This window comes from Rattus norvegicus, chromosome X, assembly GCF_036323735.1.
Source record: "Rattus norvegicus strain BN/NHsdMcwi chromosome X, GRCr8, whole genome shotgun sequence".
Taxonomy (NCBI): Eukaryota; Metazoa; Chordata; class Mammalia; order Rodentia; family Muridae; genus Rattus; species Rattus norvegicus.
The window spans coordinates 44453628-44471118 of record NC_086039.1 but is presented as its reverse complement, the minus strand read 5'-3'; the positions used below and the strand labels follow the sequence as shown (position 1 = coordinate 44471118).

Below are 17491 nucleotides of genomic sequence, written 5' to 3'. Positions count from 1 at the left end.
GTGGAAGAGCTGAGGACAGAATGGGGACCCTGCAGGGGTGGATCCAGCCTGGGGCCTAGAAGAAAAGAAGAGTAGGGCTCCAGCTGGTCCCACGGGGAGTGTCCTTGACTGGGAGGCCTTGGGCTTGCTACCACTTGGAGCACAGGGAGGCCTTCTGCAGGAGATTAAGCAGTGGCTCTGAAGGCAAAGGACTTCTCTACGACTCCCCACAGAAGATCCCATGAAAAGAGGCAGTCCATGGTTTCAAGGCATTTATTGTCATGGTGGAAAGTGGATGAGTAAAACTGTATCACACTTATCAGAGTGGGCCTGAGATTTTAAATATCTTTTGCGGGGAGGAGTGTCTGGGAGTGGAAATTCATTGGCTAACCCTCCAGACATTAGGTACCTCATTATATTGGAGATACGACTTGAGCCTATGTGACCTGTGGTCATGTCCTCTACCTGTGAAGGGGCTTGGGACATTGCCCTTATGTGACTGATGGTCACAAATCTATGAATGCCTGCAGGTCAGTGACTGGCCTGGTTTCCTGGGAGCTTAGTGAAATGCCTATCATCCATTTCAGGTTCACGAGGGTTTGAACTTCAGCTCAACCAGGAACGAAGATGTCTTTTGCCACTCCCAACCTCGACCAGCAAGGAAGACATGACCACAGGAGATCTTCTTCAAGCAGTTTTACTCAGGAACCTTGATACAATCTTCTGACCTCTATCTCTTCTGACTCTTTCTCCTTTCTGACTCTCTCTCTCTCTCTCTCTCTCTTTTCTGACTCTCTCTCCTCTGACTCTCTCTCTTCTTACTGTCTCTCTTCCCAGGGAATGCCCTGCACCACACTTAAATAGCTAGCACTGGCCAGTCCTAGCAAGCCACGTGGGTCATGTAGATAGGCTGTCACTATGAGGAAGCTAGCAGGCCAAGCAGACATAGCTAAATAAGGACTTGTTTACTGCAAGGAGTGCTCACCTGGGAGGGTGGAAGGCGGAAACCAGCGCTATCTTTGAGGCGTGGCATGTCGCAGCTCTCTACAGTCTTTCACTGCCTCACAGTGGTCTTCGGCTCTTGGAAAAAGAGTTGTAACCCAAGTTGAGAAAAGGTGTGTGTGTGTGAGTGTGTGTGTGTGTGTGTGTGTGTGTGTGTGTGTGTGTGTGTGTATGTGTGTGTGTGTGTCCTTGTGTGAATTACATGCATTGTAGGTTTACTTTTATATAAATTGTTAATAATGTGATTCCTTGTGACAATTTAAGCCATACATGGTATAATTTTACCTCCCTCCTCCCTTCTCCAGTACCTCGATCCTTAAGAATTACCGTTTTCCTCATTACTCCTATCAGAACACTTACATCCTGCTATTATCTTTTATATCCTTGTAGCTTCCTTATTTTCCTCCCTCTCATTCTCTATGAAGAGATACTTTTCCCCATTTCCTCAATCATATCACTTATATTGTGTCATTCCTCATAAATCTCTAGCACCTTGTTTTTATTTCCATCCTTGTTACTTCCAAAGGAGGCCCTACTTTCCTCTTTCCCTGATCATACTGCGTCTACTTCTATTTTTTAATTTTTATTGGATATTATTTTATTTACATTTAAATTTTATTCCCTTCCCCAGTTTCCCATCCATAAAACCCTTATCCAACTGAGAGTGGGGTCTTGAAGTCTCCCACTATTATCGTGTGAGGTACAATGTGTGATTTGATCTTTATAAGGTTTCTTTTATGAATGTACGTGTCCTTGCATTTGGAATATAGATATTTAGGATTGAGAGTTCATCTTGGTGGATTTTTTTTCTTTGATGAATATGAAGTGTCCTTCCTTATTTTTGACAACTTTTGGTTGAAAGTCAATATTATTCAATATTAGCATGGCTATTCCACCTTGTTTCTTGGGACTATTTGCTTGGAAAATTGTTTTCCAGCCTTTTACTGTGAGGTAGTGTCTGTCTTTGTCACTGATGTGTGTTTCCTGTTTACAACAAAATGCTGAGTCTTCTTTATGGATCCAGCCTGTTAGTCTATGTCTTTTTATTGGGGAATTGAGTCCGTTGATATTAAGATATATTAAGGAACAGTGATTATTTCCTCTTATTTTTGTTGTTAGAAGTGGAATTATGTTTGTATGTCTCTCTTCTTTTGATTTCGTTGCAAGGAGATTACTTTCTTGCTTTTTCTAGGGTGTAGTTTCCCTTCTTGCATTGGAGTTTTTCCATCTATTATTCTTTGTAGGGCTGGATTTGTAGAAAGATATTGTGTAAATTTGATTTTGTCACGGAATATCACGGTTTCTCCATCAATGTTAATTGAGAGTTTTGCTGGATATAGTAGCCTGGGCTGGCATTTGTGTTCTCTTGGGGTCTATATGACATCTTTCCAGGATCTTCTGAGTTTCATAGTCTCTGGTGAGAAGTCCAGTGTAATTCTGATAGGTCTGCCTTTAAATGTTACTTGACCTTTATCTCTTATTGCTTTTAATATTCTATCTTTGTTTTGTGCATTTGGTGTTTTGACTATTATATGACAGGAGGAACTTCTTTTCTGGTCCAATTCATTTGGAGTTCTGTAAGCTTTTTGTATGTTGATGGGCATCTCTTTATTTAGGTTAGGGAAGTTTTCTTCTATAATTTTGTTGAAGATATTTACTGGTCCTTTAAGTTGGAAGTCTTCACTCTCTTCTATACCTATTATCCTTAGGTTTGATCATCTCATTGTGTTCTGAATTTCCTGGATGTTTTGAGTTAGGATCTTTTTGTGTTTTACCTTTTCTTTGACCATTGTGTCAGTGTTTGCTATGGTATCTTCTGCTCCTGAGATTCTCTGTTCTATCACTTGTATTCTGTTGGCGATGCTTGTATCTATGACTCCTGATCTATTCCCTAGGTTTTCTATCTCCACAGTTGTTCCCCTTTGTGTTTTATTGTTTCTATTTCCATTTTTATATCATGGATGGTTTTGTTCAATTCCTTTTCCTGTTTGGTTGTGTTTTCCTGTAATTCTTTAAGGGATTCTTGTGTTTCCTTTTTAAGGACTTCTACTTGTTTACTTGTGTTGTTCTGTACTTCTTTAAGGGAGTTATTTATGTTCTTTTTAAAGTCCTCCATCATCATCATCATAAAATGTGATTTTAAATCTAAATCTTGCTTTTCAGGTGTCTCTGATGATTCCAAGTAGTCTTGGTTTCTGTTGCTTAGGCTCCTGTGCTTGCCTCTCACCATCAGGTTCTTAATTTGTTTATTGTTTCTAGAAGATTTTGGCATAAAACATAGGAGTCTCATATAATCTCAAAAGATGTATAGTTTGCCATCTCTATTTTTATCCCCTTTATTTCCATTTCTTACCTTATTGCTCCATCCAATACTTTGAAATCAGTGTTATAAAAGCAGTTTGGGTAATGGAAATCCCTGTCTCATTTTTGACTCCAAAATGATTGAGTCTAGTTTTTTTAACTGAATATGATATTGACTGTGAGTTTCTTGTATATACGGTTTGTTTTGTTGATATATATATATATATATATATATATATATATATATATTTCCTCTAGTCCTACAATCTGTAAGGCTTTTGTCATGAATGCATATTGGTTTTGTCAAAGGTCTTTTCTACCTCTTTTGATATGACCATTCATTTTTGTCTTTAAATCTATCTTTGTGGTTTGTTACATTTATTGAATTGTATATGTTGCACTACCTCATCATGTCATGGATGAAGCAAACTTGTTCATGACACTGATATAAGTATTCTGTGGATCATCATTGGCAAGTAGTTTTATTTATTATTGTTATTATATATTTACCTGCTTTGAGTACTAGAGTAATATTTGTTACATATAAGGAGTTTCAGAGTGATATTACTTTTTTCTTGGATATATTTTTCATTCATATTTCAAATGCTGTCCCTTTTCCTGGTTTCCTGTAGGGAGCGGCTAAAGATGGCGCCGACATCCGGTGGTCGTTTGTGGTAAACACCTACAGCGCATGTGTTGGCAGACCCCCAGCACCTACAAGGCCAGGGTGATATTCATGCTAAATAGGTATTTCATGCTCCACCAATCCCCAGTGGACAAATTTACAGCCACAGCCTGTCTTGTATTTAAGGCGAGTGCCTTTGTTCCCCGGGGTCCCCGTACTATCAATTAGGTGTTCCTGCAATAAAGGCTGATTGAGAAGGATCCAACGGTGTTGCGTCTTCCTTGCCGGTCGAGGTGGGCGTGACAACTGGTGGCCCGTACGGGGACCCGAGAAAATCTTTTCTCGTCTGGATCCAGAACTTTTTCAGCCTCAGGACGGTCGACGTCGGTAAGTTCCCAGTAGGGGCAGTTAGTTGCCGGAATTGGGACAATAGAGTTCCTATAAGTGGAACTGTAACGATAAAGCTCCGGGATAAGGGATTGTAAAACTTCCCTAGTAGGACAATAAAGTTCTCTGGAAAAGCAGAGACAATGATAGCCTTGGTTTAGAGGCAAAAAGGGGTTTGTGGAGCACGGTAATGTTGTCTTTTCCATTTGATCCTTTGTGGGTTGGACTAGCACTTTTGCCTTATACTCTTTTTGTGTTGTGGTGTTGCTTCTGTCTGAATTGCCACCGCCCAGGGCACGAATGCATTTGTTGGGAAGAGTCCATGATGAGCCACAAGATCGTGTGTAAATAAACACACCAGCTCGCCAGCTCCCCTTGCTTGTAAATCGATCGTAAATAAGGTCGTAAAAGCATGGGAAACTCACACTGCACCCCGCTCCTGTCAGCTCTTCAGGAGCTTCTTGGTTAGTGTAAGCTTAAAATTGAAAAGAAAATCCTGCTGAGTTTTCTTGATGAGTGTAACCGTTGTGCCCCGTGGTTTAGAGTGTCAGGGTCGCTCACTTTGAGAGCATGGGAGAAGCTGGGAAAAGATCTGGATAAGGAGACTTCAGTGGGCAAGCTTAAACCAGGGACAAGGCCGCTTTGGCGTATGATCCGTGCCTGCTTGGAAGATAAACGATGTGAAGAAGCTGTTAGGACAGATCAGAGAATCCTTACAGAGCAACAGGAGAGTATGTCAGAAGGAGAGAAAGTTTTGAAGGAAGGAAAGAAAAGAAAAGGAGGAAAAGAGGTAAAAGAAAAGGCAGAAAAGATCAAGGAGAGGATAGACAAAGGCGAGAATAGTAATCAGGATCTAGGAACAAAAAAAAAATTTATCCCTCATTAAAGGCATTGACCTTGGAGATGTCTAGTGATTCAGAGTTTAGTGATAGTGACTTAGCTGACCTTGAGGAGGAGGTAGCTCATTATGAGAAAGAGATTTATCATTCTGACTGGCCAAACACTTACGCTGTGCAGAAACAAGCCAAGGACTTAAATAAGAAGGCAATTATGCCAACAGCACCTCCTGCACCACCGTATAACTTTCAAGGTAAAACAATGGTGAAGCCTGCAGGAAGTACTTCTTTTTGCCCGGAAGTATGGAAAGAGTTAGGATTGAGTTTTCCAGTTTTTCTGGATGCAAACGGGCTGCAACATCATGAACCTGTTGACTTTAAGACAATAAAACAATTAATAGAGTCAGTCAAAACCTATGGAGTCAACTCAGCTTTTGTTATCGCTCAAATTGAGGCTCTTGGCAGATATTGTCTCACCCCTGGAGACTGGGGGAGTTTAACCAGAGCCTGCCTCTCTCCGGCTATGGAGCAGGTGTAGTGAAAGGAAACTTAATTTTATGGACCCCGCTCTAGTGGCGGTGTGTTGGTTGATAGCCAATGTTAATTTTTGAAGCATAGTGTTTTATCTGTGCTTCTGCTCCCAGCCCACACAGTAGGGGGGAGCGAAACTAGCTGCGGAGCTGCTACAGTGAACATAGAGACTGCTCAGTCTCACCCAATTTTTCTGGCTCTTCAGGAGCTGTTTAAAAGAAAAAGGCTTAGGATAAAAAGAAGCACTATAGAGAGATTTCTTAGTGAGTGCGATTGCCATTGCACCTTGGTTCACAGTCTCTGGGAATCTTGAGGTGGACAGCTAAGAAAAGCTGGGAAAGATTTAAATTTTGCTTGGGAACAAGGAACCTTAAAGGGACAGGCTGCGTTAGAAATGCTACAGGAGGAATGATCTGAAAAGGCTGAGAGTGAGGTGGGGGAGGACTCTAAGGAAAACAAGAACAAGAAAAGAATTTCTGCTTTTAGTGGCCAGACCTTCAACTTTTGCTCACAGAAAGAGAGTGCTCATTAAGAGAAGTTCTTTCAGGGAGCCTGCCTTATCTGTTGGTTTTATTCCAAGAGAGGAGTCAGTCTCCAGCATTAAGTTATTTTTCTCGTTAGTCATCATTAACAGGGAGAGTGCCTTTGATCCTATCCCCACAGCAGCCAGTTCCTGCCCCTGTGGTCAAAATGCCCCAGGTTGGGGGACAGAGAAGCCCCTCGGACTACAAAACTGCCAACAGCCAAAGGTAAAAGTTAAAACAGAGAACATTCCAGGCCCAAGCCTAACCAGATGTGTTTCAAATGCAGATGCTTCATCAACTCTGACCAACTTTTACTCCGACAGGACGAGATAAAAATAATAAGGACCTGAAGATCCGATCCTTCTCCTGATTTAGTAGCTCTGTTCCAAGAACCAGGGGCCATAAAACCTTTTGGCCCTTATCTCCTGGAGCCATAAAACAGGGACATATTGGGGTAGGATGGGCTAGAAAAGGCCTCGATGATTTGGGCTAGCATGAGTAAAACTTATAATAAAAAAGAGACAAGGTAATGGTAAAGTGTTTTTGTATATACATTCTTTTAGGGTTATGTTTTAGTCTTTGGACCCTGATTAGAGACAGTTTACACCCTAGACATGAGAGAGAATGGGTTTGGGAAAAACAGTACTCCCAGACTCTCCACAGATGCTTTGGAGAAAGAGAAAAACTTTCAGAGCTCTCCTGGGAACAGAAGATAGGTAGGAGATGTCCTGCCTCTCTGCTGGCTCCTATTAGAGAAATGCTTATTTCTGGTTCTGAACTCCATAGATAAGATATCTGAGTTCTTTCAGTGGGACACCATCTAGTTTTTTCCCTCTATGTCTATTGTCTGTCCTTGGTGCACCAAGCTGTCCATGTCTGTCAGTTTATGTCTGTGGTTTTTGTTTCTCATTGTTTAAATGTTTTATGTTTCATGTTCAAAAGAAAAAATGGTAAAAACTTTATCTGCCGGTCATTCACACCTTGATTTGGTCTTAACTCGTTTCTGAAAAGAGAACAAATGAATAAAAAGCAGTTTCAATCGGCCTTTGGAGCCCTGTACCTACAGCAAAGAGCCTAGGTCAGCTGGACAAGCTGCCCGGGGGCAGAACATCTGCAGGAGCTGATCTTAAAGGTGCCAGCAGCTCCTCAGCTTCTTGGTATGGGAGCTGATGTCTGTTTCTCTTAGAAAAATCCCTGAGTTGTTATTAGACTTAACAGGTGACAAGGTGTTTCTTTTAAAATCACAGCTAGAAAAGCAAAAATGGTGTTTGGTCTAAATATTAAAGACATGTGTTAACCACTTCAATTTTGTTTCTGACTGGTTTTAAATGTATAAATATGTTCTACATGCCTTGGTCATAGATTATTGGCCTTTAAGTTATTGGATATGGTTAAAAAATTATAACATCTATAACAAGAAGTTGACATAAAACTGATAATTTATATAGAGTCATTCTAGACAATATGTGACATGAGCCAACCTAGAGAAACAGGTATAAATTGAGATAATATTTTTATAGAACTCTTATCCTAGAAGCCAGGCACCCCCAAATTACAGAATGTAAAATTGTGTTGGAAGTTTTTAAAAGATTTCATGATTCTTTCAATTTAATTTCTGATTCTGCTTATGTAGTTAACGCTGTGTGCTCACTTGAAATTACAGGGCCAATTAGGTTGACTAGTACTATATGTCAAATTCTTTTAGAATTACAAAAATTAAATTTGGACCAAGAAAAAATAAGTTTTTCACACAACATATTCGAGCTCATACTAATTTGCCTGGTCCCATGGCCAGTTATAACACTTTGGTGGATGCTAGTACTCGCAGAGAATTTATTTTTCATGCAGCTCCAGTTGATCTTGCTAGAGAATTTCATCAAAAGTTTCAGGTTCCTGCTTTCACTCTTCAACAAAAATTTAAAATCTCTAGAGCTACAGCTCGTGATGTAGTATTACGTTGCCAGAATTGTGTTCAGTTTCACCACCCTCCTCAGGTGGGAATTAACCCTCGTGGCCTGATTCCATTAAAGCTCTGACAGATGGATGTCACACACATATCTCAATTTGGAAATTTAAAATATACACATGTTTCTGTTGATACCTGTTCTGGCATTATACATGCCACTCTGATGACTGGTGAAAAGGCTCGTAATGCCATTAGTCATTGCTTAGAGGCGTGGACAGTCTGGGGAAAGCCTGACAGCCTCAAGACAGACAACGGACCTGCCTACACTACAAAGTCTTTTCAGACATTTTGCCAAACAATACAGGTCAAACATATACAGGATTGCCATACAATCCCCAAGGTCAAGGAATTGTAGAAAGAGCACATCGTACTTTAAAAGAGCTCTTACAAAAACAAAAAGGGGGAATTGCCTATGGCAAAACACCAACAGAACAGTTGTCTTTAGCTCTTTTTACTCTAAATTTCTTAATTTTGGATATGCATGGCTGCTCTGCTGCGGCTCACCATGCTGCTACTAAACCTATGACTAATCAAATATAGACAGCTGAGACTATCAATCAGATTGTAGACAGAACCGCAGTGGCATTAGAGATACAAGAAGAATTTAATGCCCACTACGCATCTGGCTTTCTATTAGCTAACCAACGAATAGATTTGATTCAAGAACAAATTGAGGCATTATATCATATGACGCAGCTGTCCTGCGTTTCCTCCTTTAGAGGCTTATGTGTTACTCCATTGAAAGCTAACTTTTCTCAGTATTCTCAACAGAGCAAAGAAATCTCTAATTATTTGAAAGGAAACTGGTCCATGGAAGCGGAACAATTATCGAGACAATTGCTGATGCAGATTGCTGTCCTTAACAACACCAGAATGGAACCCATCTCGATTGGGGATTTCACCTCGTGGATCACCAATGCTTTCTCATTTTTCAAAGAATGGGCTGGCATGTTTGCCTGGGGGGCCATTGTCCTCTTGGGATGTGGAGTATGCCTATGGCTTTTTTGCCGTTTAAAACGAGAACATGCTAGACACAAAGCGATTGTTTACCAGGCTATGGCGGCCATTGAGAGCGGTGCTTCTCCCAGTGTGTGGCTGGCCTCTCTAAAAGATTGAGAGTTCGCCCTAGATCATATTTTGTCACTGTCATGTGAAGTCATTGTATCCAGAGACGGGCAACTTTCCTCAGGCTCGGACCAACCTAAGCCAGGAGCCCAGTGGCGATAGGGTTAATTTCCAGTGACGGGTAAGGCCGAGTTTTGAGAGGAATGACCTAAGACAGGAGCAATGACGTGTATTGACGTGACACCCAGATCTAGACCAGTCATGGACAGAGGTGGCCCCGCCCTGTTTGTACATTCGGGCTGGTCCCATGCCCCTCTGCTCTGTCTCTCCCCTATTATTAGCACACCAATAGCCCAGAATGGTGTGTTGTACATTTCAGTCATCTCTAGCCATTGGGGTGCAGTCCTAACTGCAGGAGTGGCTCGTCATGGCCGAGCTGGTCACTCTGTGAGGCATGTCTGATCTCTCTCAGACCACTACCTCCACCTAATGGGTTCATTTTTAAAAAAAACAAAAAAGAGGGAGATGTAGGGAGCGGCTAAAGATGGCGCCGACATCCGGTGGTCGTTTGTGGTAAACACCTACAGCGCATGTGTTGGCAGACCCCCAGCACCTACAAGGCCAGGGTGATATTCATGCTAAATAGGTATTTCATGCTCCACCAATCCCCAGTGGACAAATTTACAGCCACAGCCTGTCTTGTATTTAAGGCGAGTGCCTTTGTTCCCCGGGGTCCCCGTACTATCAATTAGGTGTTCCTGCAATAAAGGCTGATTGAGAAGGATCCAACGGTGTTGCGTCTTCCTTGCCGGTCGAGGTGGGCGTGACAGTTTCCCATCTACAAATCCACTATCTTTCCTCCTTCCCCCTTCCCCTATGGGTGTGTTTCCACACCAAACCACCCACCACTTCCCACCTCCCTCCCCTTATATTACCTTACACCTTGGCAGGACCAGCCTTGGCAGGACCAAGGGCTTCTCCTCCCATTGGTGACCAACAAGGCTATCCTCTGCTACACATGCAGCTGGAGCCATGGTTCTGTCCATGTTCACTCCTTGGATGGTGGATTAATCCCTGAGATCTATGGCTGATTGATATAGTTGTTTTTATGGGGTTGCAAACCCCTTCAGCTTTCTCTATCCTCTCTCCAACTTCTCTAATGGGGACCCTGTTCTCAGTTCAATGGTTTGCTGCCACCATTTGCTTCTGTATTCGTCATGCCCTGGCTAAGCCTCTCAGGAGACAGCTACATCAGGTTCCTCTCTGCATGCACTTCTTGGCTTCAGCAATATTATCTAGTTTTGGTGGCTGTATGTATATGGGTTGGATCCCCAGGTAGGGCAGGCTCTGATGACCATTTCGTCAATCTCTGTTCCAAACTTTGTCTCCAAATCTCCTCCTATGAATATTTTTGTTCTTCCTTTTAAGAATAATTGAAGCATGCTCACTTTGTTCATCCTTCTTCAGCTTCATGTGGTCTGTGGATTGTATCTTGGATAATCCAAGCTTCTGGGCTAATATTCACTTATCAGTGAGCACATACCATGAGTTTTTTGTGATTGGGTTACCTCACTCAGGATGATATATTCTAGTTCCATCCACTTGACTATGAATTTCATGAAGTCATTATTTTTAATAGCTGAGTAGTACACCATTGTGTAGATGTACCACATTTTCTATATCCATTCCTCTGTTGAAGGACATCTGGGTTCTTTCCACCTTCTGGCTATTATAAATAAGGCTGCTATGAACATAGTGGGACACATATCTTTGTTGTGTGTTGGATAATCATATGCCAAGGAGAGGTATAGCTAGGTCCTCAGGAAGTGCAATGTCCAATTTTCTAAGAAATCTCCAGAATGATTTCCAGAGTTGTTGCACCAGCTTATAATCCCACAACAATGGAGGAGTGTTCTAATAGTCTCATAGCCTAACATGCTACATAATAGGCCTGATGGATTGTGTGTTCTCCTCTGGAATCTCAGAAGTCATGCCTATTCTCTTAGCATTTGTCTTGGTATTCTTTTTCTTTAGTATATTTGTCTTAGTTTTTTGATGATCTTATACAATGTATTATGATTAAATTCTCCAACACCATTACTCCTCTAAATTCTTCTCTCTTCTATCTTTTATGCACAAGCCAACCAAATTTAAGTTTTCTTCTTTCTTCCCCTGTAAGTTCACTTTGTGTTTCCCAACTACTATTACAAGTGTGACTGACTTAACAATGGGGATTATGTTATTCATGAAAATTTACTATGCTTTTATAAACAGTTAAAAATTTCCAATACCTCCTCAGGTGGTTGTAGGATTTCTTGACCACTATTTCCCCTATATGATGAAATTGTTTATTGGATTGAGATTTTTCAAGCATTTTATATCCCATCACAATCCCTGTGATTTTGTCAGTGCAATTGGCCTATTGTGTCTTGGAAACTGTTCTTCTGAAATTATCTACCGCCTTAGGGTCTTAAAATTTTTCCATCTCCTCTTCTGTGATTATCCCACAACTGTGTGTATATGTGTGTTTGTGTGTGAGATATTATCCAATTTAGATATGAACATTGTACAGTCTCTTATTTTCAGCAAATTTATCACTTGAAACTCTGTGTCATTTTCCAGCTACTGTAGGAAGCATTCTCTAATGAGGTTTGAGAGATGTATGGCTCTATGCATATGAGTACAAATTATTGGGAATTATTTTAATTATATGTCAATTTAGTAGAAAAAATTAGGCTCTCCCTAGGAGATACTAATTTAGGTAGATCCTATTTAGGTAGAGGATCTTGGCTCCATTAACAATGCCAGAAATGGGTTCCATCTTTTGTAATAGGCCTTAGCTCTGATAAGAAGTGTTTGGTTACTTCTACTATGTTCATAAAACTATTCTATCAATTGATATATCCTGCTAGGCCAGTTGTTATTGTAGTTTACAGGATTCTCAGCTGAATAAAATTAATGATTACCTTTTCACTCTAATAGCATGTATAGCATCTTCTAGAACAATGAAATCTGTTTAATGAAAATAGAACTTCCAAGTGAGAACCAGCTTTATTGCTCCATGGTCTGGGATTTCAATATATATATATATATATATATATATATATATATATATATATATATATATATATATATATATATTGTCTTCAGCAATATAGTCTTACCATCAAGTTTCAGAATGTATCCAGGATATTGGCATTAGCCTGTAATGCCATTGCCAGGTAGGGTGGTGGATGGGTGACCAATAAGCAGGCAGGCTAGGAAATTGGCCTTGGTGAACCATCATGAGTTTTGAGGTAGACTCTGTATTGTCATGCCCGAAAGGTGGTAGACTGGGTGACTGATATGCAGGTCACTTTTAACTTATTCTTACCTCTCAAGTACTAACTAACAACAGTAACTTATTAAGGCCCCAAGTATTCAACATCTTTTCAGCCCATACCTTACAAATTCTCTGTAATCCTCCAAGAAAATAGATCAAATTCATAGACACTTATATTGTTAAATCTGTCACAGCAACACCATGTTCTTCTTGCTATCAGTTTCTTTTTTTTTCTTGGCCAAGTGTCATTATGGTTGTAATAATTTGAAAAGAAGGAATAGGGAAAGAAGTTGATATGCAGATTTCTTGGAAAATTTAAAAGTAGTGATATTCCTCTGTAGGTATTTATGGAAAACATTAAAATGATATTTTTTCCAACTTGAAATAAAAACACAGAAGTAACAGTTTCCTGTTTGAATGGTTCTACTACATTTGTAAACTACAAAGTGATTTCTTCCACATCAAAGTCTACTTCATTTAAATTCATCATTTATCCATAGGGTAAAATTACATATTATTCTCCCGCATACTAACCCACACAATATACTTACCCATGCTTTATGCTGTTCACGGTAATCTAATTTCACTCATCTACCAGGATCATTTATTCTAGAAGGTGACATTAAAGTCTTATACTTTCCCTTCATGTCTTCTTTTTTGTCTTTTCTTTTAATCATTTCTTTTAATTGACATTTTCCTTATTTATATTTTAAATGTTATCTCCTTTTCTGGTTTTCCATCTGGAAGCCCCCTATCTCATCTAACCTGATCCTGCTTCTAAGAGGGTGCTCCCCCACCCACCCACACACTCCCTTCAGCCTCCCTGCCCTGACATTTCCCAACACTGGGGCATTGACCCTTCACAGGACCAAGACACTCTCCTCCCACTGATGCCTGATAAGGCCATCCTCTATTACATATGCAGCTGGAGGCATGGGTCACTCTCCATGTACTCTTTGGTTTGTGGTTTAGTCCCTGAGAGCTCTAGAGTATCTGGTTGGTTGATATTTTGTTCTTCCTATGGGGTTGCAAGCCCCTTCAGCTCCTTCAGTCCTTTCTTCAACTCCTCTACTAGAGACCCAGTTCTCACTCCAATGTTTGGCTGCAAGCCTACACCTCTGTATTTGTCAGACTCTGTTAGAGCCTCTCAGGAGACAGCTATATCAGGCTCCTGCCAGCATGCACTTTTTGGGATCTGCAATAGTGTCTGAGTTTGGTGGTTGCATATAGGATGGATCCCCAGGTGGGGAAGTCTCTGGATGGCCTTTCCTTTAGACTCTGCTCCACAGTTTGATTACAAATTTCCTCCTGTGAGCATTTTGTTCCCCCTTCTAAGAAGAACTGAAGCATGCACACTTGATCTTCCTTCTTCTTGAGAGTCATGTGATCTATAAAATGTATATTGGGCATTTCAAGCTTTTGGGCTAATATCCACTATCGGTGAGTGCATACTATATGTGTTCTTTTGTGATTGGGTTACCTCACTCAGTATGGTATTTTCTAGTTCCATCCATTTGCCTAAGAACTCCATGAAGTCATTGTTTTTAATACCTGAGTAGTATTTCATTGTGTAAATGTATCACATTTTCTGTATCCATTCCTCTGTTGAAGGACATCTGGGTTCTTTCCTGCTTCTGGCTATTATAATTAAAGCTGCTATAAAATTAGTGGAGTAAGTGTCCTTGTTATATGTTGGAGCATCTTTTGGGTATATGCTCAGGAGTGGTCTAGCTGGGTCCACAGGTAGAACTATTTCTAATTGTCTGAAGAAACTCTAGACTGATTTCCAGAGTGACTGCACTAGCTTGCAATCCCATTAACAACAGAGTAGTCTTCCCCTTTCTCCACATCCATTCTAGCATAAGCTGTCACCTGAGTTTTTAATCTTGCTATTTTGACTGGTGTAATGTGGGATCTCAGGGTTTTTTCTTTTTTGATTTGTATTTCTCTGATGACTAAGGATATTGAACAGTTCTTTAAGTGCTCCTCAACCATTTGAGATTCCTCAGGTGAGAATTTTTTATCTCTGTGCTCCATTTTTAATAGGGTTATTTGGTTCTCTGGAATCTAACTTCTTGAGTTCTTTGTATATTTTGGATAATAGCCCTCTACTGGATGTAGGGTTGGTAATGATCTTTTCCCAATCTGTAGGTTGCTATTTTTTCCTATTGACAGTATGCTTTGCCTTACAGAAGCTTTGCAATTTTATGAGGTCCCATTTGTCAATTCTTGAACTTAGAGAAGAAGCCAAGGTGTTCTGTTCAGGAAATTTTCCCCTGTGCCAATATGTTCAAGGTTCTTTCCCAATTTTTCTTATATTAGTTTGATTGTATCTGGTTTTTGTGAACATCTTTGATCCACTTGGACTTAAATTTGTACAGGACCATAAGAATGGTTCGATTTGCATTCTTCTACATGCTGACCTCCAGTTGAACCAGCACCATTTCTTGAAAATGCTAACTTCTATAAACAGGGTGGTTTTAGCTCCTTTGTGAAAGACAAATTGACCCTAGGTGTATGGTTTAATTTCTGGGTCTTCAATTCTATTCCATTGATTTACCTATGTGTCCCTGTAACAATACCATACAGTTTTTTTTATCATTACAGCTCTGTAATACTGTTTGATGTCAGGGATGGTGATTTCCCCCAGAAGTCTTCTTATTGTTGAGGATAGTTTTCACTCTCCTGGGTTTTTTATTTTTCCAAATGTATTGGAAAATTGCTCTTTCTAACCCTATGAAAAATTGAGTTGGAATTTTGATGGGGATTACATTGAATCTGTAGATTGCTTTTGGCAAGATGGCAATTTTTGCTATATTAATCCTGCCAATCCATGAGCATTGGAGATCCTCCCATCTTCTGAGGTCTTCCTCAATTTTTTTCTTCAGAGACTTGAAGTTCTTGTTATTCTGATTTTTCACTTGCTTTGTTAGTCACACTGAGGTATTTTATGTTATTTGTGACTAATTGAAGGGTGTCATTTTCCTAATTTCTTTCTCCATCTGTTTATCCTTTGAATAGAGAAAGGCTACTGATTAGTTTGAGTTAATTTTTTACTCAGCCATATTGCTGAAGTTGTTTTTAAGGCTTAGGTGTTCTCTGGCAGAACTTTTTGGGTCACTTAAGTATACTATCATTTCATCTGCTAATAGTGATATTTTGACTGCTTCCCTTCCAATTTGTATCCATTTTACCTTCTTTTGTTGTCTGATTGCTCTGGCTAAGACTTTGAGTACTATATTGAATAAGTAGGGAGAGAATGTGCAACCTTGTCTAGTCCCTCATTTTAGTGGAATTACTTCAAGTTTTTCTACATTTAGTTTGATGTTGGCTACTGACTTGCTGAATATTGCTTTTACTATATTTAGGTATGGGCCTTTAATTCCTGATCTTTCTAAGACTTTTAACATGAAGAGGTGTTGAATTTTGTCAAATGCTTTCTCAGCATCTAATGAGATGATCACATGGTTTTTCTTTAGTTTGTTTACATAGTGGATTATGTTGATGGATTTCCATATATTGAACCATCACTGCATCCCTGTGATGACGCCTACTTGATTATGGTGAATGAACATTTTGATGTGTTCTTGTGTTCGGTTTGCAAGAATTTTATTGAGTATTAGGTATTTGTGTTAGATTCCCTTTGATGTTGGTATCCAACAGCCTAAAGGGGAATAGGGAACCTATACACTAAAATTTTAGAATAAAATTCTATTTTTAGCAGAGTGCAGCAGACAATGGATCACTCCACCACTGTGAACATGCTTCTCACCAAAGTCATGCATGTGAAAGGCAGTCAAAGTAACTGACACAGCCAGACATATAATGCAGTTCATCCCAAACTGAAAGGTGAGGTGAAGAGAAAGCACAAGAAGACACTAAGTTTATCAAAACAATTCAACTCTTCTTTTTGTAATGCCTATCTGGCATTATACCAATGGTGTACAAAGAGAGGCCTGCCAGAGCCCCATTCCCCACAATACTCCTAATGTTGTTTGAGGAAAGGCAACGAAATAAGCAGTAATTACCTCCAGTCATGAGAGCTAGGCATGGAGATGCTGGAATAGGATAAGTCACTTGTTGATCTGACAAAATGCCTCCAAAAGAGTGCCTCTTGGACAAAGACTCTGCTCCTCAACTTCCCTTCTTTATGAGCTACAGTTAACAAGTGAGAAAATAGCATTTGCTACAGGATGCCAGTTCCTCCACCCTCAATGCTTACACTTAATGGTCAAAGAATGTTGAGAGGTATAATTGAATATCCATGTTTATGTCTGCCTTCTGAGGATGACAGTTTTGGCATGATTCTAATAAGTTTCTACAGATATTTTTTCACAGGATAGATGTTTTAGCATAGTTTGTGGTCTGACCAAAAATGCCTTTAGTAATGTTTTTGCCTATCACACTGAAAAAGTCTATGCTCCTAACATCCAATACAAAAGTATTTGTTTGTAAAATGACCCTGCTATTGGTAATAGATCTTTTATAAATGCCCTTTGTGCTTGCTCTGCTCCAGAAACTCTTCTTACATGTAATAGACTGGTTTCCAACTATTTGGCCAACTTCTATCATCTAATCTCTGTTTAAACTCTGTATCACATGTTTATTGATCTGTCTATGTTTGCATGTATATGAGTGTGTGTGTGTGTGTGTGTGTGTGTGTGTGTGTGTTGTGCCATTCAAATTTAGTATTTTTTCATAGAATGCATTTTGATCATATTTACTCTTCCCCTAACACCTCCTAGGTCTTCCTCACTTACTTCGTTTTCTCTCTTCTTTCCTCCTTTTCTTCCTTCCCGCTGTCTCTGCTTCCTTCCCTCCCACCATTCCTCTGTATGTCCATCCATCTCTGCATTCATCCCTCAGCTTCTATCTCTCCCTGTGTCTCTCTACTCTCTCTCTCTCTCTCTCTCTCTCTCTCTCTCTCTCTCTCATTTTCTCTTTGTAATCTCT

General features: G+C 40.0%; 1 long non-coding RNA gene across 1 annotated transcript; it reads left to right on the top strand.

Annotated features, from left to right (window-relative positions):
* The first annotated feature begins 3909 nt into the window (after window positions 1-3909).
* LOC134484106 (uncharacterized) lies at window positions 3910-10000 on the top strand. The gene is made up of 2 exons (XR_010061451.1): window positions 3910-4294; window positions 6325-10000. It is a non-coding gene; the product is annotated as an uncharacterized LOC134484106 (long non-coding RNA).
* Window positions 10001-17491: the final 7491 nt, after the last annotated feature.